Source organism: Notamacropus eugenii, chromosome 3 (assembly GCF_028372415.1).
Source record: "Notamacropus eugenii isolate mMacEug1 chromosome 3, mMacEug1.pri_v2, whole genome shotgun sequence".
Taxonomy (NCBI): domain Eukaryota; kingdom Metazoa; phylum Chordata; class Mammalia; order Diprotodontia; family Macropodidae; genus Notamacropus; species Notamacropus eugenii.
Genome location: NC_092874.1, coordinates 360376425 through 360403038, shown reverse-complemented (window position 1 = coordinate 360403038; position 26614 = coordinate 360376425).

Genomic DNA, 26614 nt, shown 5'->3' with positions numbered 1-26614 from the left:
GTGTAGAAGGTTACAGGGATACAATTCTCATGTGGGAGATGCGGAGAGCCTGCTTCCAGAAAGGCATGAAAGTGTGAATAAAAGGGTCTTGCTCCCAAATTTGGAGAATCTGTGGATGATCTTGAAGTGGTTCTGGTTGGCTTGTGTTCATCCTTCGTTGCCAAAGAAGACCATGACATCAGAGAAATGATGACATGACTGCGCTTGACTTTGTTTTGAGTGAGGGAGGGCTGTGCAGGTCACCAGCCTCACTTCTCCTCCAGAGCCATCTGAATCCAGTGACCAAATATTCATCAGGATGACTGGAGATGACCCAGGATGCACTGGGAGACCTTGGGGTCTTTAGGCCAAGGTCTTTGAATGTACTCACTTAGGGCGAGGCAGCACCCATTCATTGAATAGGACTGTTTAAGAAGTAGCCAGGGCATGGCCCCTTTAATGAGACCAAGTAAAAGAAAGACATCAGGCTGGGTGGGAAACAGTAACAGTTACTACTGATAATCACTTTAAAGCTAGGAAGGTCCAGAGGAGCTCTTAGGCAGGGGCGCATTGGAGCCCCCGTTTCAGAGTGCAGTAGGTTTAAGGTTTTGGGAAAGGATGGGAAAGGGAAGGGAAGGGAAGGAAAGCAAAGGGATATGTCTTAGTGGAAATGTGGAGTTCATCCGTTTATATCAGCTTCTAAACTTGGCCCCTTGGAATCTGTTCCAGTTCTCATGTGGTCCTTGGTGCAACATGTAAAGGGTTTGATGATGGTGGTAGAGGCAGCCATTCTCAAATATGTCAGCTCGAGTGTATTCTTTATCTGTTCCATGTGACTAGCATGGCCTATAGTATGTGTGATTCTATGTCATTCTCTCTATGTGCCCAGCTTCATGGTATGAAGTCATTTCAAGGGGAACAGAAGTGGAAAATTCAAGGATTCTCTGGATATCTCTGTTGGCCCACAGCTTCTCTCTTCTCTTCTTTTTTTTGGAGGACATCACCAATCTCCTTCCATGTCAGCACTTGTTATATTTGATGAACATTGATCATTGATTGGCCTCACCCAAACTTTCCCTTTCTCATTGCTCATTGAGAGCTGGGGCAGGTAAATGACAACTAGATGATGTAATAGATAGAGTGTTGGATTTGAAATCAAAACAACTTTAGATTGAATCTTGTCTCAGACAAGTTCTAGTTGTGTGACTCTAAGAAAATGACTTACTCTCTGTCAGTCTCAGTTTCCTTATCTGTAAAATGGGCATAATATTAGCATCTACTCACAGGGTTATTGTGAGGATCAAATGAGATAATATTTGTAAAGCACTTTACAAACCTTACAAAGGTAACATGAGGTACTGTTATTATTGATAGGAGACTCTGAAGGAAGTTGTCAGATGGGCTGACCCCAAGATTGTGTATAATAAGTCAATTAGAGTATGAAAACATGGGTCATATCCCATCTTCCTTCTGACAGACAATTTTGAGGCTTATTTTCAATATACTAAAATTTCACACATCCTTATTTACCAATGATTTCTCTCCCACCCCCACCTCCATCTCAACTCTTCTAGCTACCAAATGTACCATCCTGCCCCTCCCTTTCTACACCAAGTACTTGCCTCTCTGGGAAATTATACTTCTCTGTTAACTGTCACCTGGTCACCTAAAGCAACAATTTCCCAGGTAACATTTGGAAAATTCTGTTCCCTTGCTGACATCTCCATCCTCTGTCCCTCAGATCACCTTGTGACTGGCAGCTACCTCTCAAAGGGCAGGCTCTGCACTCTGGGCAGTGATGGGTGAATAAGAGCACTGTGTACCCCTGTTTTCATTTTGGATCAGACAAATTAAGTGGCACAGGATGAATAAGCATGAATAGGTGGTGACAGACGTCAGATCTCACTCCATAATCTTTTCCCTGAAATTTATAGTTCTGATAACCTGAGCTCTTGCTAACTCAATTGCCAATCATCTTTAACATAGCCCCTCAATCATGGGACCAATCACGAGCTGTTGCTGGTCATGAATGTTTTTTGGCAAGAGAGGAGAATGTGTGTCCCAATGAAATTGGTCCACTTGCATGCTCAGTTCAATGGGAAGTACCCCAGTTCAGCAGATCAGAAGAGATTCCCCTGTTATGTTCTTGTCTCAGTTAACTGTTTGCTGTCCTCAGCTATCTAGGGCATAGTTGTCAAACCTGTCAATGAGAAGTTCTATGGAGCTCAAGTCTCATCCAACCTAATGCCTCTCCCCAGTGCCTTGCAAAAAATTCAACAAAGTTCATGTGGCTCAGTTCTTAATTGCCTCCTGGATGCTCTCTATCCACTCAGTACAGTTCTTAGACAATCCAAAATGTGAAATACTTTTGTGAAGGCCTGTAGCTGGTAAGCCTGGAGATTACACTCACCCCCAAATACCAAGTTACACAAATTCAACAAGCAAACATTTTGAAAAGATTTTATAAATTATTGCTTGCCTATTTCTTGTGAGAACCTGTCCCCACCTCTATACAATTATGAAAGAACAAAATGTAAACTAAACAAACAACGCTAGCAAAAGAAAAAAAAAGAAAAGCTTCTCTTTTCAGATGAAAGGTCTAGTCTCGTTTTAGCTCTCAAAGCTTCTGGGACTCTCCCTACAAATGGTGGTGCTGACTGGAAGCTTGGATACTAAACAATCCTGAGTGAAAATTTTCCTGATTGTCATAAGTCAACTCACACATTTCTCTAGCTAAGTGGAACAGTGGATTAAGTACTGGATCTGAACTCAGGAACATCTGAGTTCAAATCCATCCTCAGACACCTATCAGCTATATTACCCTGGGCAAATTACCCTCTCTCTGCCTCAGTTTTCTCAACTGTAAAATGTAGGTAATAATAGCACCTACCTCTCAGGGTTGCTGTGAGGATCGAATGAAAAAAAAATTTACAATTTTACAAAATATTTACAATATTTACAAATATTTACTTAGCACAGTGCCTGGCCCATAGTAGGTGCTTCATAAATGCTTATTCCCTCCCTTCTCTCCCCTTCAATCGATTTCTATCAATACGTACAACAATCTAGATGATAGTCTAGATAAGTTCTCTCCAGGGAACCCCATAAAACCATGCAGTATTCCAAATGAAGCTCCAAATTCACCTGAAGATGGGATAAAGAATCTAACTAAATAAGAAGTCAAACTCAGGTAAACTCTAAACATGTTTTTGTTTGATTGGGATTACTCACCTTACCCCCAGGATGGGCTCTCAGGATGTCTCCCAAGACCCAGGGTTTACCTGATCCTTCAAGGGTTTTCAGCTCTGGCTTAGATGAACTAGATTCAGTCCTAGGGGAACCTTTCCTCTATAATGACTCCTAGTTTCTTTTAGAAACAAAGACCAATCTTTTTAATGTCACCCTTATACCAGTATTGTCATGTGTTTATGAGGCATGAATCATAGCAATTTCTGAAGAACTAAAAATAAATATCACACAGAGGGCAATGGAGTGGAGCATAATGGGTATAAATGGGCCATAGCATATGATCAAGGAAGGACTTTAAAGGAGATAGGAGTAATAGATGGATCAGGGGAATGCATGATAGGAATGGGAAGTGGGCTGATCATATGATGAGAGAGATGGTCAAGGATGATAGGTGGTCAGCCAGAGTGCCTTTGCAATGTTAGGAGAAATCAAGGAAGACCTCCAGCATTTTGGTTGGACCCCTCCTGGGGTGAAATTATGGGAGACCATGGACAAGGGTCTCAAGTTGAACAGGTGTGGATGCGTTGCGCTTGGCAAGGAAAAATTTCCTTAGTAAGGGAAGAGTTGGACATAAATTTGAATTGTATCTTTTATTTGCAAGTGTCCATAAATGACACTTGTGACAAAATATGGCTGTCAGGATCCAAGAATATTTTCTGATCAAGTTTAGAAAATACTGGTCTCCCGAGCAGGAACAAACCTCATTTGTTATTTATTTCATCATCCCTTAGATTGGTAATATTCTTAACCTAGTGAATTGCAGTCATGAAGCCCTGGGAATAAGTTTCACCTCTGATATGTACTGGGTTATGATCAGGGACCACTTACTTGACCTCTCAGTGCCCTCCAAACAACTCTTTTAAATTATAAGTTGCAGACCAATCTGCATTTATGGAAGGAGTTTACAAACTGGGAATTCTCAATACCAGTGAAATATTGAATTAAGTTTTGACCACTATAAAAGTTGTTTGTAGGGAACAACAGTGGAAAACTCTCCCTCTTTGACTTCTCATTTCTCTAATTTCTATTTTACTTGATTGTCAGCAGAGCAGATCTTTCTTTTCAGCTACAGTATATTTCTGAGCTTTCATTTTATTAGATAAATTACAGTGTCTGTCACTTGAAACTCTTTGTATATCTCTTCTTATTTCTAGACATGTTGCTATTAAGGACAATTTTCTTTTAAGCCTAACTTTAAGCCTGAGTTATTTGTTTCTGGATTTCATTTTGTTTTTCCTCTTTTTGACTTTCAAAATCAACTCTTTCTTTAAAACCATGTTTAAAAAAAAGCAACAACCCACCATATTCATACAACTGCTTGAGCTTTGGGTGAATTCATTCATTACATCAAATTTTGTTTTGCAAGACTAGACTGAAAGGGAAGTATTCTACTAAAAAAAGGCAATTTCTTTTATTAACTTTAATAGATATGGGACTGCATCCGTTCCCCTCACCCCCAATTCCCCAGGGGAATGCAGAAACATTCCTGGTAGGAGCATCTGACAATGGGATGGGACAAGTACTTATCACCTTAGGTTTATGTCTGAATTTATGCTTCTGTTGTTGAGAAAGTGTGAAATGTATCACATGCAAATCTTCACAGTTGCTGTCTTAAGCAAGTCTCACTGAAAAATTCTATACTTACTGACTTGAAAACATTTCCTTTCCTAACAAAAGTACTTCTTCCTTCAAAAAGAAATATTGAAACACATAGCAGAGACGATGGTGTTACACCTGTGGAGATATAGAGGTATGAATGAGTTGTGTGAGATTCTAACTGATGAGAGCTCAAGCCCATGATGGAGGAGATTGAGATCACCCTCCGAGCTTTGTCACATACCCCAAGACCCCGGACAAGTGCCTCCAAGGCTTTGTAGCGGTCTTCTCATTTGAATAATAGGGGTAAAATTCAGGAACTGCAGACTCTAGTGAAGTACATTGTATTTAACTTTTTAGAATAAAGTTATTACCATCTGCAATATGATGATACTTTTATAAAATGGTCACCTAATACTTTAAAGTCTAGGGTAGAGATTCTTAACTTGAGGACTATATATGTGTGTGTGTGTGTGTGTATGCATGTATATGTATATACAATATATGTATATATGTGTATTTATTATGTATGTATATGCATATATGTGTATATATATACATATATATATATAATTTCAACATAAGCAGTGTCTTTTGTACTCCTATGTATTTTACTTTATTAATTTATAAAAATTCTGAGAGGGCCCATAGGCTTTATCAGACTGCCAGTGGAGTCTAACATCACAAAAAAAAATCCTTTGATCTTGGGGAAAGAAGTTTCTAGCTAAAATCTTTTTTTATTTGCTTTTATTTCTCCTTGCTTCTCATCCTGGTCTTTGAAAACGAACTTCACTGAGGTTGACAGATTGGAGGTAAGGATAGGAAGAAATCATTATTCAGATAATTCCCTGGTGGGCAGTGAATGAGTTTACAACATTGCATTCCAGATTCACCCTTTCAAAAACTCCATCACCCTCAAGTAGCCAAGCACACTATGTTATTTCATCTAGCCCTGGAATGTCCAATATTGAAGAAAGCATAGATAGAAAGCTCAAGAGGGAAAGAAAGAAAAGACTGAGGCTAGACCAGGCCATTGGAAATACCATGAGTTTGACTGCAAAAACTGTCCTTATTTAGACACCAGAGAGGAGCAGTTGACACAAGGCTTCCTTCGTGGTGTGGTGGCCTCAGAGCCATGGAAGAAGAGGGAGGCAATCTCTGAGGGATGTGGTCTCATCAAACTAAGTTAATCCTGTACCATAGCCTTTTCACACTTCCTTTGCCAGCTCATCAGGCAATCAGTTGGTCTCACAGGTGCACTGAATGATGTGCACTGGGAAGTAGACAAGCCAGGGAATAGCAATGTCTTACCCAACATGTTCCTTCTAAAGATGGAATATGTTCCTACACATTCAGGCTCTGATGCCTTTCATCGTCCATCTTCTTCTTTGGGAAGTCTACAGGAACCAGTCCTAGTGACCTCCATATATTCTCTGTTCTAAACATAGAATCTGTTCTAAAACATACATTGCTGTCCTATTTGGGATTGCTGTTCTTCACAATAAATAGTTGATAGATAAAATGAAACTGAATTATATTATGAAGTTTTGATAGAATTTTGTGTGACTTGTCTTCCTTTAATTTATTCATTAATAAAGCAGAAGAAGGGGAACATTAACATGTCATCTCCCACCAATTTCACATAGCATATAATTATTTTTCAAAAAAGTCAAAAGGGTAAATTGCCAATTTCCATTTTATCATTTTTTTTTCAGAAATACATTTTTACAAAATGTCCTGTTGATTTAAAATGTCCTGTAAAATAGAATTATTGTACGTATATATGTTGGTTTTTAATAAATACTCTGAAAGCAAATGCTTCTCAGTGAATAGGATGAAATAGATGGAAGTGGCATATAGAGCAAAGGGCTAAACACTCATTGTCCACAGATCAGAAGAGATTCCAGTTTAAGAAACATGTAGGTAAGATCTCTGGAACTTGAAGCAGTGGGTGGAAGTTATAGAACGGCGCATGTAGGCTTGATGTTAGGCAAAATTCTTAATAAACAAACCTATCCAAACATACAGTGGACTACCTTGGAAGACACTGGGTTCCCCCTCCTTAGAAATATTCAAGCAAAGGTAGAAGATATACTTGTTAAGTATATTGTAGGCGGGGATATGGATTGGACTAGCTAACCTTTGAGATTTTTTCTAATTCTGAGATTCTGTGAGTGTTACTTTAAAAAAAAATTATATTACATTATGCTATAAGAGATCTTGGATGGATTAGATAACTGAAAAATTCTTAATACATGTTGTGGTGAGCTCTCTTGGGAATCATCGGTCCTAAGTCCATAACTCCCAAGCTCAATGCATCTTGCACTGGATTCTGCTATAGTTAGTGATGCTTATGTGAGGAATCTGTGTGCTTTAGACAAGACAGCCACATTTTCAACTATATTAGCAACATTAATATTTGCTGTTCAGGGACTTAGTTTTAGTTTGGTATCTGAGGAAATGGTATTATTGGTAATAGAGTCACTAGATGTCTCTATGCATTTAAAATACGATAGAAAGTGTGTAACAAAAAGTCTTAGTGCAGTTTTAAGCTATTATGGGTTAAAACTGCACTAAGACTTTTGCATACTCTTAAGTTTCCACTTAGTTTTGCCTCTCATTTCACATAGAATATATGACCTTGGAAGCCTGGCTTCATTTCCATGATTCTCTGCGGTCATACTTCCTCCAGAGGAATTCTAGCTTTCTTTGCTAAAAGGATCAATATAGAGTAGGTAGAGCCATGCCTTATATAACCTGCTGATGCCCTTTGAGATTTCCTGTTTGTAATTTTCTTCAAAGCTTTGTAACTGACTCATGCCAGGATGTGAGTATTTCAGAGGATAGTTCTTGCATATTTTGTTAACAATAACATTGTAATAGCTTTCATATTTGTCATAGAACTTGGAGAGTTCCCCTGCAACAATAGATTTTATATATTTAATCAATAGGGGCCCTGTTCTTAATAATGAGTCTGTTGCTGGATCAAAAGGAGTTTATTGTTATTATAATTTGTAGTTGTAGATAGTACAACATAACAAGAACTTATCAAATGCCTATTCTACACAAAAGCATTGTGCTAGCAACTGGGGAAGACATATGTTTACATGAGTCACTTCCTTCTAATCAAGAAACTTACAAGTGGGAATAAGACACAAAAACTGATGCTTTGATAGGGAAAACAGGATGGCACAGTGGAAAGAACACTACCCTTGCAATTAGAGGAGCTGGGCCTCAAATCTCAGCTCTGCCACTTACTATCTTGTGTGACTTTGGGCAAGTCACTTAAATTCTTTAGGCATCAATTTTCTTATCTATACAATAAAATTTCATCCAGTGTGATCTCCCAAGATTCCATAGAGCTCTAAATCTATAATCAATATGTAAAATTACATTATAAATACATTAGATAGGTACAAAACAAAGTGCTCTATGAGGTCTGAAGGGAAAAATTTTTGCCAACTAGGGTAATCAGAGAAGGCTTCTTGGAGGTGATAGTATTTGAGCTTGGCTTTAATAGACAGGTAAGAATTCAACATGTCAAGAGAGGGAGGGTATCTGGAATGAAGGAAAAGTGGTAAAAGAATGCAGTGGATATTGGGAAGACAGAGAATTGTTTATCTTGGCTGGAGCCTAGTATATATGTGGAAGAATAATACATGATAAAAATGGAAAGGTTGGGGAGGGCTTTGAGTGACAGGCAGAAGAATTTAGAGTATGAAGGAACTGAGCATTTTTTGAGCAAAAGACTGATATGACCAGAATTATTAGATGTGTAAGAACCACCATTCTGTAAATGGCATGAATGACAATTAAGTTGGAAGTGAAAGTAGAAGCGTGAAATTTTGCAAGAAGACTATTGTAACAGTCTAGGTGGGTAATATTAAGGCTAAATAGGAAGCCTCAGCAGGAATGGAGAGGACAAAATAGGTTTCAGGGGCATTTCTGAGATCAAATTGGTAAGACCTAATGACTCCTAAGAGGTGAAGGAGAGGGAAAAGTGAAAGATAACTCCAAGCAATAAGCATGGGAAACCAAATGGTGTCATCACCAAACAAAAATAGTGAAGGAAGAGTAATTTTAAGGAGAGAAATAATGAGCTTGATTTTGGACATTTAACTTTGAGGTCCCAGTAAGATATTTTGGTGGAAATGTCCTGTAGGTAGTTGGAGGTGCCCTTGAGAAAGATCCGGAATAAAAGACACAGTTTTGAAAGACATCAGAATAAATCTTGTGGTAAAAGCTGTGCAAGAAAAACACTGTATTCTGTGTTTTAGCTAATATCTGTCAGAGACAATTCATTAAGATATAAGCACTCTTACCTGGGAAAAAAGATTCTGCAGTTTTTCCCTGCTGATTGGAATTATCTCTGATCCAAGCAATGTCTGCTTAAAATTTACGGTAATTGTGAAACAAAAGACAAAATTCTATTTCAAGATGAAACAAAGAGCAAAGTTTAGGCTTAGGAATTTTGATTTTCTAAAACAAAACAGTAGTGATGTCAATGTTGGTGAACTTTTGAAACATATCAGTTTGAAAACCAGTTGTTCCCTGTATAACCATTTTCTCTAAGGGTTCTTTTTTTGATGTGGTCAAAGTTGAACAAAGAGATACCTCTCTTAATATGATTAAAATAAAGAGTTCCCATTTTTAGTTTGGTCCCTGAAAACAAGATAAATTTTTCTCTTTAATCTTGGGGAATCAGAATCCCTACTTGAGTTTGTCTAAGTCTTCTATTTGAAGAAAACAGGTTAAGGATTTCATTTAAGTGAGATTAAGGACATCAGACTAGGATGCAATCAAAATATTATTTTATAATATTTTTAACTCAACTGAATCCTTTGTGCTATATGCTTCCCCATTGTGTACAAGGTTGACAATAGAAAGAGTGAAGACAGTAAAGACAAGGATATACTCCTGGAGAAGAAATTATATGAAAGGGTCAGGAAGAGGATGAGGAACCAGTATTGCCCAATTAATAAGGAGTGATTAGAGTAGAAGTGGAACCATGAAGTCAAGAGAGGAGAGAGTATCCAGTAGGAGTGGGTGCTAATAGCTGCAGAGAAACCAAACAGAATAAGAGTGAAGAACCTCTCTGGATTTGGCAATTAGGGGGCCACTTGCTGACCTTTGAGAGAATAGTTTCTGTATAGTAGTGGGGACAGAAATTAAATTTCAAGGGGTTGAAATGGAGAAAGTGGACAATGAAGATGTAGAAGCTTCAACTTTTTTCAAGATGTTTAATTATGAAGGGAAAGAAATACGGAGCAGTATACTAGCTGGTTGGGTTAGAAGGGTCAAAGAAATACTTCTTAGAACTGGTGAGACCTGAATGAACAAGTGAGAGAAAATGAGAGAGAGAGACAGACAAACAGAGACAGAAACAGAAAGATAGAGACAGAAAGATAGAGACAGAGAGAGAAACAAAGACCTAAAATATTAGAAAGAGATGCTGGAGGAAATGGCAGGGAATAGGATCTGGGGAATAGATAAAGGAATTAATCTTAGTGAAAATAAGACTGTCTCTTCTATTGTGACCAGAGGGAATAAGAAAGAAAGGCTAATACTGCTGAAAAAGTTTCAAAAATAGAATTAGGGAGGCAGGGAATTTGTTTATGAGACAGAAGAAAAAAATGCTGTTCAAAATTGTCACATAGATGGCCTCAGTCTTCTCAGGATTCTAAGCTTTCAGTTGTAAGTTTGTGGGAATGAAGATAAAGTTGGTATTGAGTTAAGAAAATGTTTGGAAAAGTCATCAAGAAGAGATAGAATAGGATTGTTGAGAAGCATTAAGGGTCCAGCTAAAGTTAGGAGTTGTGAATTTGTTCTTGGTGAGTAATCACATTTTCACAGGGTCCAAATAGAAGCTATAAATGGCAAAGTCCTCCAGATGCTCTTGTCTGTAGATGCCATTGTGTTGTTTACGTCAAGCACACTGTAAGCTTTCCTCAATGAAATTCATGATTACTAAAAAGAAAACAACTTCAAGTTGTTTTTTTCTTCTATAAAAAATGCAAATGGATAATAAATGCCTATTGCCCACACTCTGACATATATTGGATGGTCAGTCCATTGAGTTAGTATACCAAAACATGTTATCTGCCACAGAGAGTGCAGATGGACAATGAATTGAATCTAGACTGAATCATAAAGAAGGTTAAATTGCTTTTGGAAAATTGCTTTCAGGAATCCTAATCTACTCCCTGACCTCAAAGAAACAAACAAAAACAATTACAGTTACAATAACAAATATTCTTCAGGTGGTTCTCTATAGTTACCAAACATCATAATTTCCAGAGAATTAAAGTTGTAGAAGCTCTACTGAGAAATGGAGATGTGCATGGTATGTAAAAGCAGGCTGAAGCATATTTTCAGTATTGACTTATACAAGCAAGAAGTAGCATAGCTGTCTCATTGAGGAATTATATGACCTGAAAAGGGGGTGGGCTAGTCCTAGCTCAAGAATGAGGCATAATGGATGAACAATTTGAATTTTTTAATTGTTCCCATAAATTCCAAAAAAAGACTCAGATAAAGATATAATAGATAGATATTCCTTAGAGACTTTTTGGGAGAATATGGACAAAAGATCATACAAGTTAAAAAGGCATGAATGGATTATAATTGACACAGTTAGAGGGTAGACACACATCAATAAGATCATGTGTCTATTGAAGACAAATTGTCATGCTTAATAGCCTGTAGCATCTTTCAAATTTCATTAATGAAGTTGTTCCAGTTCAATGTCATTTGGTACCATGTATATCTAATTAGCTCTGCTTTGTGGAGCATAGCAACCCCACAATTCATAGTACTAAATATTTTAGAGAAAATGTCTCAGAGGCTTTGTATATAAGTGATTGGGATTGCTTTATTGAGGATTCTGGGGGAAAAGATTCCAGAAGACGAGAGAGAGATGTGGACTTCCAGAGGGGTCGGTGCTTTCTCCATCTTGTGGGAGAGAGATGTATGTGGCAGTATTGGTACTCTCATCTTGTTTTTTCCCTAGTTCTCACATCTAGAAAAAATGGGAAAGTCATTAATTGTGGAGATGTGACTGTAGAAAGTATGGCACCTGTGCTATGGACTGAATGTAGTTTGACTGGCATGGTACTCTCAAGAAATAGCCTACCTTTCCCATGGCTTCTAATAAGACAGGAAGATGGGGGCAGAGCCAAGATGATAGAGTAGAAAGATGTGCATACTCTAGCTCTTCCCCCAAAACCCATAAAATATCTGTAAAAAATGACTCTCAACAAGTTCTAGAGCAGCAGAAGCCACAGAACGACAGAGTGAAAGAGATTTCCAGCCCAAGGTAGCCTGGAAGGTTGACAGGAAAGGTCTATTGCATGGGGCATGGATTGGAGTGCAGCCCAGTCCAGTCTCAGCTGTGCTGCACAAACAGTACTAAAACAAGCCTTGGGGGCAGAATTCCTTGCAGCAGTACTGTTCTCAATCCACAAACACCACCTCAAAAGGGAGCAGGGTCCTCCCCTAGCTTTAAAAAGCAGAATTAGCCAAATGGAAAAGGAGGCTCAAAAGCCCACTGAAGAAAATAATTCTTTGAAAATGAGAATGAAGCAGATGGAAGCTAATGACTTTATGAGAACCCAAGAAATTACAAAACAAGACCAGAAGAATGAAAACATGGAAGATGATGTGAAATATCTCATTGGAAAAACAACTGACCTGGAAAATAGATCCAGGAGAGACAAATTAAAAATTATGGGACTACTTGAAAGCCATGATAAAAAAAAAGAGCCTAGACATTATTTTTCGTGAAAGTATCAAAAAAAACTGCCCTAATATTCTAGAACCAGAGGACAAAATAAATATTGAAAGAATCCACTGATCACCTCCTGAAAGAGATTCAAAAAGAGAAACTCCTAGGAATATTGTAGCCAAATTTCAGAGTTCCCAGGTCAAGGAGAAAAGATTGCAAGCAGCTAGAAAGAAACAATTCAAGTATTGTGGAAATGCAATCAGGATAGCACAAGACCTAGCAGCTTCTACATTAAGGGATCAAAGGGCTTAGAATATGATATTCTAGAAGTCAGAGGAACTAGGATTAAAACCAAGAATCACCTACCCAGCAAAACTGAGTATAATACTTCAGGGGAAAAAAAATTATCATTCAATGAAATAGAGGACTTTCAAGCATTCTTGATGAAAAGACCAGAGCTGAATAGAAAATTTGACTTTCAAATGCAAGAATCAAGAGAAGCATGAAAAGGTAAACAGGAAACAGAAATAATAAAGGACTTTCTGAAGTTGAACTGTTTACATTCCTACATGGAAAGATAATATTTGTTACTCTTGAGACTTTTCTCAGTATTTGGGTTGTTGGAGGGATTACACACACACACACACACACACACACACACACACACACACACATAGACAGAAAGCACAGGTTGAGTTGAAAAAGAAAGGATGATATCTAAAAAAATACAATTAAGGAATAAGAGAGCAATATATTGGGAGGAGAAAGGGAGAAATAGAATGGGGCAAATTATCTCTCATAAAAGAGGCAAGAAAAAGCTTTTCCAATGGAGGAGAAACGGGGGGGGGGGGGTGAGAGGAAAAAGTGAAGTTACTCTCTTCATATTTGGCTCAAGGAAGAAATAACATACACACTCAATTTGGTATGAAAATCTATCTTACACTACAGGAAAGTAGGGGAGAAGGGGATAAGCAGGGTTGGAGGGATGATGGAAGGGAGGACAAATGGGAGGAGGGAGCAATTAGAAATAAACACTTTTGGGAAGGGACAAGGTCAAATGAAAGAATAGAAGAAATGGGGGACAGGGTAGGATGGAGGGAAATAGTCTTAAACAAAATGACTATTATGGGAGTCTTTTGCAAAACTACACACATACAGCCTACATTGAATTGCTTGCCTTCTCAATGGGGATGGGTGGGGAGGGAGGAAGGGAGATAAGCTGGAATTCAAAGTATTAGAAATGAATGTTGAGAATTGTTTTTGCATGCAACTGGGAAATAAGAAATACAGGTAATGGGGTATAGAAATCTATCTTGCCCTACAAGAAAAGAGAGAAAATGAGGATAAGGGAAGGGAGGGGTGTGATAGAAGGGAGGGCACATTGAGGGAAGGAGCAATCAGAATGCACAGAGTTTTGGGGTGGGAGGAGGGGAGAGATGGAGTGAAAATTTGGAACTCAAAATTTTGTGAAAATGAATGTTGAAAACTAAAAATAAATAACTAAACATTAAAAAAATAAGACAAGAAGACACTGTTTGATTGCCTCCTCTTTGATCTCTAAGCAGAAAGCCCTTCTTGCTCCTTTCAGAATCACTGACTGTTATACTTTTGCAGTGCTGATCAGCTCTCCTTTTCCTTGAGTATTGTTTTTTCCCCTCTCTGTTCTGATTCATGTAAAACTATCTTAGCATGCTATTTTGGTTATGTGATTTGGGAAGGGGAATGCTGGAGATAGGGGAGATAAAGCATGTCTAAAATTAATGCAGGAGTACATCTAGCACTTGGCTTAGCATAAGGAACTGGCCTCTGGCTCAGGTGTCAACATGGCATTTGACCAATAAGCTCCCCTTCCCCACTCCCAATTTAACAGCTCTACAAGACAGGCTATGACTGCTATCTAAACCATCCATTTATAAGCAGGTGAGATAAAACACCAGTGTCAGTGGTTTATAGAAGAAACTGAATTGCCTCTAGGCAATCTATATAAAAATGTTATATTTTTATGGGCATAGTAGCCAAGGACAAAAGAACCAAGAAAAGAAAAACCTGTTTCTGAAATCCTCTTTACATCAACTCCTCTCCAAAATATGGGTCCCTGTGTGTGCTATTCTGCCCCTAGCACTGGACCCTATGCCCCAAGTGGGGACATCCCTTACCTCTGTGATGATAAGTGCAGAATACTACATGGTAATTCTATATGCTACATTAGCATGAAACTTCTAGCACAGATATTTAAAAACTGATGTTACATGTACAAAGTAAATAGCATTTACAAAAATTGCCATAGATTGGTTTCCATAACTGTGTCCTTATAACTTCATATAGCATTTTTTATCTTTTATCTGTTAAACAAATTCCTAAATTAAGAGCTCTTGTAACTAAGTGATATGCTAATTATGTTGCCTTTGCTTACAAGGTTTTCTGTGCAGCTCTGTAAGCTTCTCTTCACTCAAATAACAGGATTTACAAATAAGGAGTCTTCATTTCTATGTGCCAAAAGTACTTAAGAACATTTAAACTATGCCAGCAAAATATAAGCAAGACATAGGAAGTAGTGTCATCAGAGCTTAGGTGACTGTGATCTCTTTGCAAGTAGACCCTAGATACAAACACTCAACAAAATTTAGATTTGAGATTTTTAATTTGCTTAAATTGAACAATATTAATCTCTATGTTGATGTCCCTGGGAGACATCTCTTCCCCAAATCAATTACTCCCTCTTTAACTATTCTTGTGGATATACTGTGCTTTTGTTTCCAGACTGGAGTGAATGGAAGTCAATGATTCCTGACTGCCATTTAAAGGAATGAAAGGAGTAGGGACTCCCTCCAAAGCTGAATAGGAAGAAGGATGAATTGGCTGAAGGTGCCCCTCTGATGAGAAGTAGGTGGAGGGAGGAAGTATAGGAGACTGAGTTTGTGGAAGACTATATAGACAGGGTGAACAAAGAGCCTCTCAGTTTCTGTATTTGACTGTGCAATAGCTGCTCAGTCTGGTGGTGGTATGGTTCGGGCTAGATGAACTCCCGTGTTTGTAGATACCTAGAGACCTACCTGACTCTTTAGGTTGCATTCCTAGAGACAATAGACCTGAAAGACCTGCTCTAATTAGGCTAGTAAAGCTTTCTCTCTATACAGCCAGTGAAGTTGCAAGATTCTCCTACAAGTTTCTGTCTTACAGAGTCTCCTCAGGGCTTTTCCTTACTCCTAGAAATGTGAAGCAGTCCCTGTTTAATAGAAGTTCTTTTTCTATCACATTGCAGTTCTTGCTTTCCTGGTGCTCTGGTGATTTAAATTTGAATTCTCCATGGGCTTCAAGGGGCAATGATGGGGGACAGCAGAGAGAAGCACAGGAGAAGAGGTCCCTTACTTTATGCGAAGGTCCCATCATCTCTGACAGCTAGAATTACAGAATGTCATATTTGGAAGGGATCTCAGAATATTTAGTTACCAGGTCCTAGTACCTGGACCTGGATGTGAATGCTTTGAGCAACATATGTGACAAGAGCACTTTTTGTATTTTCTTGAAGACCTTCCTTCAGTGAAGGAAGTCTCTTCTGATAGGGCATTCCATTTTTGGTCAGTTCTGACTAGAAGGAATTAACATCTAGGGGGCACCCCCTTGCCCACCTACACAAACTACCAACTAACTGCCCTGACAGGCTGGTAAGCCCAACCTCCCATGGAATAGTGATGTCCCCCAGACAGCTGACTCTGCCACTTGGGCCCCTGAATCTAGCATCAGGGGAACAACACCAATTACTGTCATCCCTATCTTCCCTTCCAGCCCCAACAACTGACCAAATGCCACTAAGGGCAGGTAAACCCAAGAACTCCAGGAACAGTAGTGTCCCCTGCCATCCCCAGTCATTACCCAGGAAGTAATCCTTGTGAAGATTACCTCTGTTGGTGCTGTAGCCTCCAGGAAAAACAAAACAAAACAAAAAACAAACCACTAAATCCTTGGCACTGTCAAGCGTTTTGGTATCAAAAATATTAATGTAAATAAAACTAAAGAAGATGAATTATTACTTGTCTTAGAGCTGTGCACTAAAGACCATTGGCTCCTTCCATATGACCTACAGCTGGAATCTCTTTTATGTCCCTGTTAAAGTATGCGCTCTTTAAGAGCAGACACTACATTTTTCTATTTGTATCTTCAGCACTTAACATAGTGTTTTGCTCATGATAAGTGTGCTTCATAAAGGCTTTCTCTTCATTCATCCAGAAGTTTGTAAGTTTAAATTTGCCTCTTTCCAGCTTCACTCATTGCTCCTGGTTCTGTCTACAGGGAGCAAGCAGAAGTGTGTATTGATAATGCATTTTTTTGTTTTGTATAATCAAGTGCCTCTTATTGAATAAGGTGATTAAAGATCTTCTCCACCCATTAATGGGCCTGGGAAGATTTGTAGTAAGACCCACACCTTTTGTTAATGAGGCACTGGTTCTCAAGGGTTGTGATGCCCTCTGGCTCTAAAAAGTGTATAAAGACTCTGAGGTGAGGTTTTACTTTGGGGTTTACTCTTTGGAAGCATTTGTTTGGCCAGAAGAGACTCTGGGTAGTCATTAAATAGCTCCCCAGCTTTGAAAACCCAGATGGTGGTGCTTTTCTCACTAGTAACAATGAGTCTATGTAATGGTCAGACAGTTGGATCTGTCTATTGATCTATGATGTATGTATTGCTTATGTCAGATAGTTGGAAGCCATGTCTGTTGATTTCAATTTCTCTGTATTTTCCCTGAAGTTCAGGGGTGCTTTTCCCCTGAACTAAATGAATGATATATGTGCTTGATTAAAGTGATTGTTGACCCCTCAAAAGTTGCTTTCCTTTTAGAAAAGCAGATCTAACAACCTGTGAGAGCAAGTCCTCCTCTGTATGTCGGGGTCCTTACTGTTACAAGGTGCCATGACCTCTGACATAGGTTACATGTCAAGAGAATAGGGAATGGCTCAGAAGATATATCAAAGGGCATAGTTGTTATTGACTTTGTGACACAGAGTCATCATAAATCCTAGCCTTTTTTTTGTGTGCCTAAGAACACAGATGTTTGGCAACACAGTCTTCTACACAAGACTTGCCCAATGAACATAACACAGAAAAGCAGAAAAAGTCAAGTAGGAAGATTGTATCTCCAGAGCTGCTTGGCTTGTTCATGAAGAGGTCTCAGCTGGTTGTCCTGCTCTCCATTCTTCCCACAAAATCAGACCAGTAGCCAAAGGGTCAGTTTAAAAGAAAGCATCCCAGAGGTTCTGGATCTGCTCAAGAAACTTATTCTTCTACCCCTTCATATGGGTGGAACCCAGTAAGCCCTCTTCCCAAGATGATGACGCAAATGGTTTATTTTATTGCATTAACACGTACTGTACTCCTATGACTTTTATCAGTTCTCTCTCTGTCTGTCTTTGTCTGTCTGTCTGTCTCTCTCTCCTCTTCTCCCTCCTCTATTTTTGAGTCTTGGATTCATTTGCCAGATTTATAAGAATGATACTTGTTATATCAACTTTGTCTTGATGACTTTAGCCTGTAGGTTCAGCTCTTTGGGGGCACCTAGGTGGCACAGTCCATGGAGTTCCAGGCTTGGAGCCAGGAAGACTCATCTTCCTGAGTTCAAATCTGGCCTCAGATACTTACTGTGTTACCCTGGGGCAAGTCACCTAACCCTGTCTGCCTCAGTTTCCTCATTTGCAAAATAAGTTGGAGAAGGAAATGGTAAACCACTCTAGTATCATTGCCAAGAAAGCCATTAAAGGATGGGGTCACAAAGATATGGACATGAATGAACAACCACAACCATCACCATTACCACAACCTTTTACTTTGAGCCACATCTCATTTCAAAAATGGGAATCCTATCTCTCCATCTCTAAATCTGAATAATAAATAAACTACATTAGACAGCTAGAGTTGATGTTGGCCAAAACATTTTTAGACACTAAAAGGCTTAGGATAGAATTATACAGTGGGAGGGGATAACAAAAGGACAAAAACTTCCAAAATCATGGCCATTGTCTTGAAACATCTAGCAAGATTACATAGAAACAAGGAATGAGAATGTGATGGCAATCAGATTAGGGTCTTTAGTGGTTTTTGTTTTTGTTTCTACAAGAAGTATAATGCCTCTATTTGAATATGATTAAGGAGGATCTTCCCTACCCATTGATGGATCTGCCCATGAGGGAAGCTTGATTAGGACAGTTATTTTGTAGGAGGGTCCCAAGTACCTTTTGTTTTTTCTATTGAGGCATTTGGTCAGAGGGTTATGTCCTCGGGGTCTGAAAAGTGTATAAATACTCTGAGGGTCAGGTTTTACTTTAGGGCTTACTGACTGGAAGTGTTTGCCTGACCAGATGAGGACTCTGGGAAGCCTTTAAGGAGCCCCTCTCACACCCCCTGGAAAACCCAGGTGTCAGTGCTTCCCTCTCTGGTAACTATGGTCAGACAATTGGACCTGTCTGTTGAATTCAGGCAGAGGAAGTCATATCTGTTGGTCTTTGATTTCTCTGTCTTTTCTTTGAAGTTCAGGGAGCTGACACCCCTGAATTAGGTGAATGATATCTATGCTTGGTTAAAGGAACAATGCATGTGCTTGATTAAAGTGATTGTTAACTCTCAAAAGTTGCTTTGCCTTTTATGAATGCAGATCTAAAAACCTGTGATAGCAGGTATGTTGGGGTGCTTACTATTACAGAGAGAGCAAATGCTTTAGGAAGCAATGATGAAGCAATTCTCCCCTTTCCATGGACAGTGTTAGTAGAAAGGTGTTATGATTTATCTCTCCCCACCCTTGGGTCACCTGCTTGTGTCCTCCTCTAATGTTACAGGCCAGTGAGATGAGCATGTCCATCAAATTCATTAGGATATCTAGGATTTCCTCCATCCCTGCTTCAAAATCTCAAGCAAGACTTTTCAGAGCATCAAATGGCTTTCAAATACTTGAAGTCACTCAGGTACTCCAGCAAGGACTTTGCCTGATGCTTAGCATCCTCTGTTTTGTGAAGATACCCAAACATCCTCTTATACTCTGCTTCAGAACCCAGTGGTGCTTCTGGAGCACTATGAATGTTATCTGGTTCATGACAGCCCCTCCTAGCCTACCTATGAGATGTTACCAAGGCTCATTCAGTTCCAAATGAGTATGGCCACAGTCACTATCAGAGAGCCCTATATTCTTTCACTTCTTCCAGAATTCAGAAGGAAAAATGAGAACTGATTCCTGGAGAACCATCAGGACTGAGAAAGGAGGCAATGTTACCTAATACCAAATAATTTCATTATTCCATTAATTTATCAATAAATACTGAACTTTCCCAATGTTATTCACTTGAGTTCTATACCCTTCTACCACACCATCCTGGTGTGGTGTCACCATCCTGACATGAGTTGCCATTTCTAGTGGAGTGGTTTCTGTGTTGAAAGTCCTCTTGGTGTATTCTCCCTTTCCTGGTTGTTGTCATTCAGTTGTTTTCCATTCATGTCCAACTCTTTGTAACTCTATGTGTTGTTGTGATATTTTTAGCAAAGATACCAGAGTGGTTTTCATTTCCTTCTCTAGTTTATTTTACAGATGAGGAAACTGAGCAAGGTTAAGTGACACACAGTTAGGAAGTATCAGAGGCCAGATTTGAACTCAGGAAGATGAGTTTTCCTGTCTCCAGGTCTCATGTTCTATCTACTATGACACCTAGCAGCCTCTCTCTTCCCTCAAATAGAGTATGAGGAGCTCAAGAAATGCCTTATTTAGAAAAATACCATGACAATGAATTTGACGGTCATCACTCCTACTACATAAACTTCATGTATGGGGATATGGGCAGAGAGGGGGGACAGTATAGTGTGCTGCAGACCCAGATTCCTGCGCACAACACTTCTCAAAGACTTAATGAATAGCTGTGACTGACCAGAAGATTCACTCTGCCTTAATTTTTTCTACTGTACCATGTCTTGAATACTCTCCTTCATTAAGTCAGTCTCTACTTTTCATTTTCCATCAGATTCCTCTTGATTTTGGCTCCCCAAATATCATGTTTCCCCCAGGATAAGCTTCTCACCAGAAATCTCATTTTCTTGGTGATTACTTCAGCTTTCATACTCAATCGCACCTTAGAATGTTGAGTTGCTTCTCGCTTCTAATTGGAGGACTGGAAGGTAGAGCAAAAAACTCTTCCCAAAGCCTGTCTTTATAGAGCTCTCAGAATTTCCAGTCAAGTTTTCATTTCCCACCATCTACTTTGCTTGGTTTCGCCCCAATGAATGCTACCATATGATGCCCTTCTGCCCTTTTCCAGCTTCCTTTTGTATATTATCTTCTCCTACTAGACTGTAAACTCCTTCTAGGTAGGGACTGTCTTTATTTTCTTATTTGCTTACCACAGTGCATGACACATAGTAGACACTTAATAGATGTTTCTTGACCATTGCCTATACACTTTAAGATCAACTTTGAATCACTTCTATTTAACCATATCTCTCATACCACACAATGAATTAGTACAATGGATGGACTGCTGGATCTGAAGTCAGGAGGATCTGAGTTCCAATCCACCTTCAGATATCTACTAGCTGTGTGACTTTGGGCATTTTCTTAACCTCTGTCTGCCTCAGTTTCCTCATGTGTAAAATGGGGATAATAATGGCACCTACTGCAAAAGATTGTTGTCAGAATCACATGAGATAATTTAAAAAGTTCTTCACAGACCTCAAAGTGCTATAAGCATGGTATTTATCATTGTTACACTCCCTCGATAATCACTCCTTCTTATGCTGAATCAACTCACATTCACACTATTGTCCTGTCACTTCATGACATGACAGTACATACTGTAACTACAAATTCTCCGTACATACTCATTTTTTACAATATTTCACCTGACACCCTACCTTGCCCAGAGGCTAATTCCAGATGCCCTTACATAGGACTAAGGAGTTCTGCACAGCTTGGAGCCTCCTAAATCCTTGGAGACAGTACTGTTCCTCCTTCCCTGGCTCCCTCAACGTCTGACATGGGTATCTCAAGCAGCAAGTAACCACAGCTATCTCAGCAGTCAATAAATCTCAAAGCATTACTCATCGCCTCACATCAAGTTGTTCCATATTTCATTGCTTGCTCCAGTAAATATAAATTTCAGCATTTATAGATTTTCTGAGGACAGAGAAATTCAACAGTACTTTAATTCTTTTCCTGTAGCAGAGTAGAGACCCAGTTTTCTGTAGCCCAAACCCTCTCAAAAGTGATCTCCTAAAACTACTTAGATTTAAAGCTCAGCTCACAAGTTCCAATCTGATATTCTCTTCTTTTAAGCATAAACCAGAGCACACTAAATTAAATCAAATGAATCTTATTAGAATAGTAAAGTAAAGAACAAAACCCCAAACCACTCTCCCTTACTCCACAAATGCACTCTTATGCAGATTTCTAATATTATGGGTGGAAGAAGAAGCAGATGGAATTAGAACAACTCATGTTCATTGGGCTGCATCCTAGTGCGAACATCTCTCCTCTCAAGTCACCCTTTGCTGCTCCCAGGCCCTCTTGACTGATGTCATGGGCTGCTCTGCTCATGTCATCCTTTAGCCATGAAACTATCTGCTGGTTGTTTGGTGAGCTGCTTCTGCTGCTGCTTCTGTTTAACGATTTAAAGCTGACCAGCAGCAGCTAGAAGTACAGCTGTTTTTATACTTAGTTTTATTTTTGTACTTACGTTTTTATACTTACTCCCAAAACCCAAGAAATTTTAGCTTTTTTTTTTTTTTGATTTCGTCTCATAACCATATGCAACCAGGAGATTAAAAAAAAAATTCTTTGGGTTAAAATCCGCCTTTTGAACTGCAATGGATTCCCCTCCTCTCCCCTTCCTCCACCTCCCAACCCCCCCACTTCTCTCAGTGGAAACTCCTTGAGCCTGGCCTATAATTTGGATTGGGTGATTCCATTTCTTTCAATGGCCATCATACTCCTAAATGTTATGATAGTGATCTGCAAATTACCTTGAAGTTTTACATGAGCAAAGCTAGAGAGGGGTAGAATGGGCATTTTTTATCCATTGAAATCACACTACTTTGTGCATTTATAGCATTCCACTTCCTATAGCTTAGCTTGCTAGCATCATTGCCCTCCATTAATTGCACTTAAAGATTTTCAGGAATGTTGAAGTAGGATCCGATCATTCTTTTCTTATTATTGGCAGCTCCATTATTTTCTCATAATAGAATCTTCAACATGTATCAACTTCAGTATGAATGTTATCAAAATAGCTGCCAAAATAACCTTAAGGCACAGTTCTGGCTATGTCCTCATGGACAAAAGCCCTCCAGTGCCTTACTATTGCTCTGTATAAGATATATACCTCTGGTGTTTAGGGATCGCTACAGTCTGATTCCAACCTACTTCTCCAGGCTTAATTGAGATTACTCTTCTTTAGTCAATCTATCTTCAGAAACAAATTGCTTCCAATTAGGAAACCAATCAAATTCTACTTTGTAGTGATCTGTCCTGTGAAACTCCACAGCAGAAGATCCATCACCAACATGGGAAGAAAGTAGATATTCCTTAAATAGTCATAACTCATAAGCCACCCAGAACTAAATCAAAGATTTTTCCACATATGAATCAGCTAATTCAAAGAAATGGAAAATAGTATATCCAGGTAGCTATAACAGCAATTAAATAAAATATATAATGAGTTTTAAGCTTAATGTGTTTTAGGATCTAGTATCTTTAACTTTTATTTATAAAAAGTAGAGAGCGATAGCATAGTATGGTTAAAATGGCCCCTAGAGATCTGATAGGCTAACTCCCTCATTTAAAACTACAGTGGAGGAAATAGAAGTCAAGAAAAGTGAAATGATTTGTCTAAGATCATACATTTGGTAGAGCTGAGATTTGAACCCAGGGCTCCTGATTCCTAGTCCAATTCTCTAAGTAGTATACCAAATATACCTCCCTGTATTCTTATGGGCAACATTTAACTTCCCCTGAACATTCAAATAATCCAGATATCCCTCAAAGTTTCAATCAGTGACACTTGTATAGTAAAAATCATAATTTTTTCCAGTAAAGAAAATTTAAAACAACTTGGGAATACTACAAAATTGTTGATGAACCAAGTACTTCGTTGACACCTATGTTATGAAGGGATCTTCACATATGTCTTCCTACCAACAGTAATCAGCAGCACTGTGTGCCCCCATGTGCCACTCTGTGTGAGTGTGTGTATGTAGGTGAAATTCTACTTCCATATGTGAAACTTATGGTCTATATGTGCACTTGGTGCATACCCCCATGTGTCATTGTTTCTGGTAATTACTGCAGTAATGTAAATAGCAGAATTTGGATCATGTACTGCCTTCTGCCTTCCCTAAGCCTACATAAAGACAGTATTCTGGAGAGCAAGGGAGCATAGTATTTGAACTGTCCACCAGGGGGTGTTATATTCAAGTCACTACTATCCAAGGGGTCTTGTTAGAGTCTCTCTGGCATTTATGAGTGAAAGACTCCCATGGTGCCAGGCTGTATGGCTCAGAAAAGGTGGCCAAGCAAAAATCCATTCTGCTTGAGTTCAGAATTTAGTCCAGGGGACTGATGAAATGTTGTTGCTCAAAATCATTAAAAAAAAAAAAAAAAAAAAAAGCATGTTTCTGCCCCCATAATGCACCTGGAATTTCCTTTGTTTTTGTCAAATGACTGCCCCCCCATTTACATACTCATGGCAATTTACATTCTGTAGCCAGATGATCTGTAGGGCATGGCAAAGAAGAAAGAAAACTGGTTAAGCTCTCTTTCCCATGGTGCCTTCTAAGTTCTACTAAACTATCTCCCTCAGCTCCTTCTGACTTCCTGACCTTGGCCAAACTTCACTCCCACACAGATTCTGGACAGGGAATGAAAGAAGAGGGGGAGGTCTGGGAGCATGTGAGTCTAGGGTTCCATCCCTGAATTTTAGATTATAAACAGGGAAAGAAAAGAAGTCATGAGGAGTGAAATTGGTCTCCCTACCCTTAGCTCACCATTCTACTGGGCTAATAGCCTCTGGCATGCCAGGGCATCCCCTCACTCAGGTCCTTCTTTCTGCTCCTTACCTAGTTTAATTTGGAGTGCTGGTTTTTGCACTGAAGAACATGGTTTGGGCTATGGCTGCCACTGCAGCCTGTGGTCTCTCTCAGTTCTCCTGCTTACTGCCGGTCAAGGTCCCAACATCCAATAATCCAGGAATCTGACCCCTGAAGTCCAATGTACTTGTCCATATAGAGGGCAGCTCTCTGTCTCTCTTAACCAATTTGTGGAAAGCAAATTTCTCTAAAGAGAAAAAAGAAATAGAGAACCTTAAACCATGTGCACTAATAGATACATCATCTGCTATCTCACAAATTTTTTCCCTTATGGGAATTTCCAGGAATCTCTTGACGTCCCTAAGAGATGAATTCCCTGCTATGCCAATTAATGTTGCAATATTTGTAAGGAAATTGCATCAGTTTTCCAAGAGATTGAATACTGCAAATAAATAATTGGCATTTACATAGGGCTTTAAGGTTTGCAAGAGACTTCATAAACATCTTATTTATCCTTATAACAACCATGGAAGGCAGGTACTATTATTATCCCCATTTTACAGATGAGGAAATTGAGGCAGACAGAAGTTAAGTGACTTGCTCAGGAGTAGTAAGTATCTGAGGAAATTTGAAGTCTTCCTGACCCCAGATCGGACACTCTATCGACTGCACTGGTTTTTATTATTTGGTGTCAGTCATTCTGCCAGATCAGACTTTTCTTGAGCCAGTAGACCCTACTGTCCATGGGGTTTTCTTGGCAAGGATATTTGAGTGGTTTGCCATTTCCTTTTCCAGCGGATTAAGACAAACAGAGGTTAAGTGGCTTTCATGCAGCTGGTAAGTGTCTGAGGCTATATTTGAACTCAGGACTTCCTGATTCCAGCTCTCTGGGCATCTTGCTTCCAGAGCAAACCTAATTTGATTTAACTTACTAAATTGATTAAGTTACTAATCTGAATGTAGGTGATAAAGCTCAGTTCCTTTTGAAATTCTTCTAAAAGTGAATTGAGAGAATTTGATGTTGTAAGGTAAACCCATTACAACCAAAATGCAACCTGTAAAAAGCACTTGCAAACCCCCAGCCAATGTCCACTTCCCACAAGAGTGGGAATTCAATTCAATTCAACACCTTAACATCAATTTTAAAAAATTTAAGTGGATACTAAGTACAAAGCACTCAATTCCAGTGCAACAACAACAACCTCAACAAATGAACAATCCCTTGGGCTTTGAATTGTAAATTGAATTTGATATGTATATATCTAGTAATATAACTGCTCATAGCTGGGCCCAAAGGGCTGCCACCATTAATGGACACCTGTGCTCTGAACCCATGCTCATAGCCCCAAACTGGGTTAAGTCTGGGGGAAGCCTGACTTCTCCTGAGAAGGACTATACTCATTTTTCTCATACTCTTCAGCTCATTACGTTCCATCCTGACATCCCAGGGATGATTTACTTGAAGCTTAGATTTTTGGCTAGGTGGATCTTCCCAAAGTGAGGTGCAGAAATATACTATATGAATTAGATATTTATTTTCTACACGGGAAAGAAATACTAAACACAAAATACAAGTGTATATTGACAATGACTTAAAACAAAATTTAGTAATTTAATTTCTAACTGCAATTATATTCTCCTAGGAAGTTAATACTTAAACCACATATAAATATAAGGCATTTTGTGGGACTGTTGAGTAGGTATTTTATATTTCATTTTGTCTCCGAAGTATTTCCCTCATGGTAACCATCTTCTAGAAAGCCAGGCTAAAGCTTATACTCATTTTCTTGTTGGTGATCAATCATCTGCTCCAAGAAAGCTGAAAAATGTTCTGGGGACACTTCCCCAGGCTGCCAGTCACCTTCAACTAAAGGATATAGAATTCCTAAAAGCTCTTGAACTCATAAGATGGACAGGTTCAAGTTGATTGTTAATACTCATTCCTCTACGATCAGGAAAGGACAGGCACATAAGAAGCAACCCCAAACCCAGACTCAAGCTTGCCTAAGTGGGCCATAGGT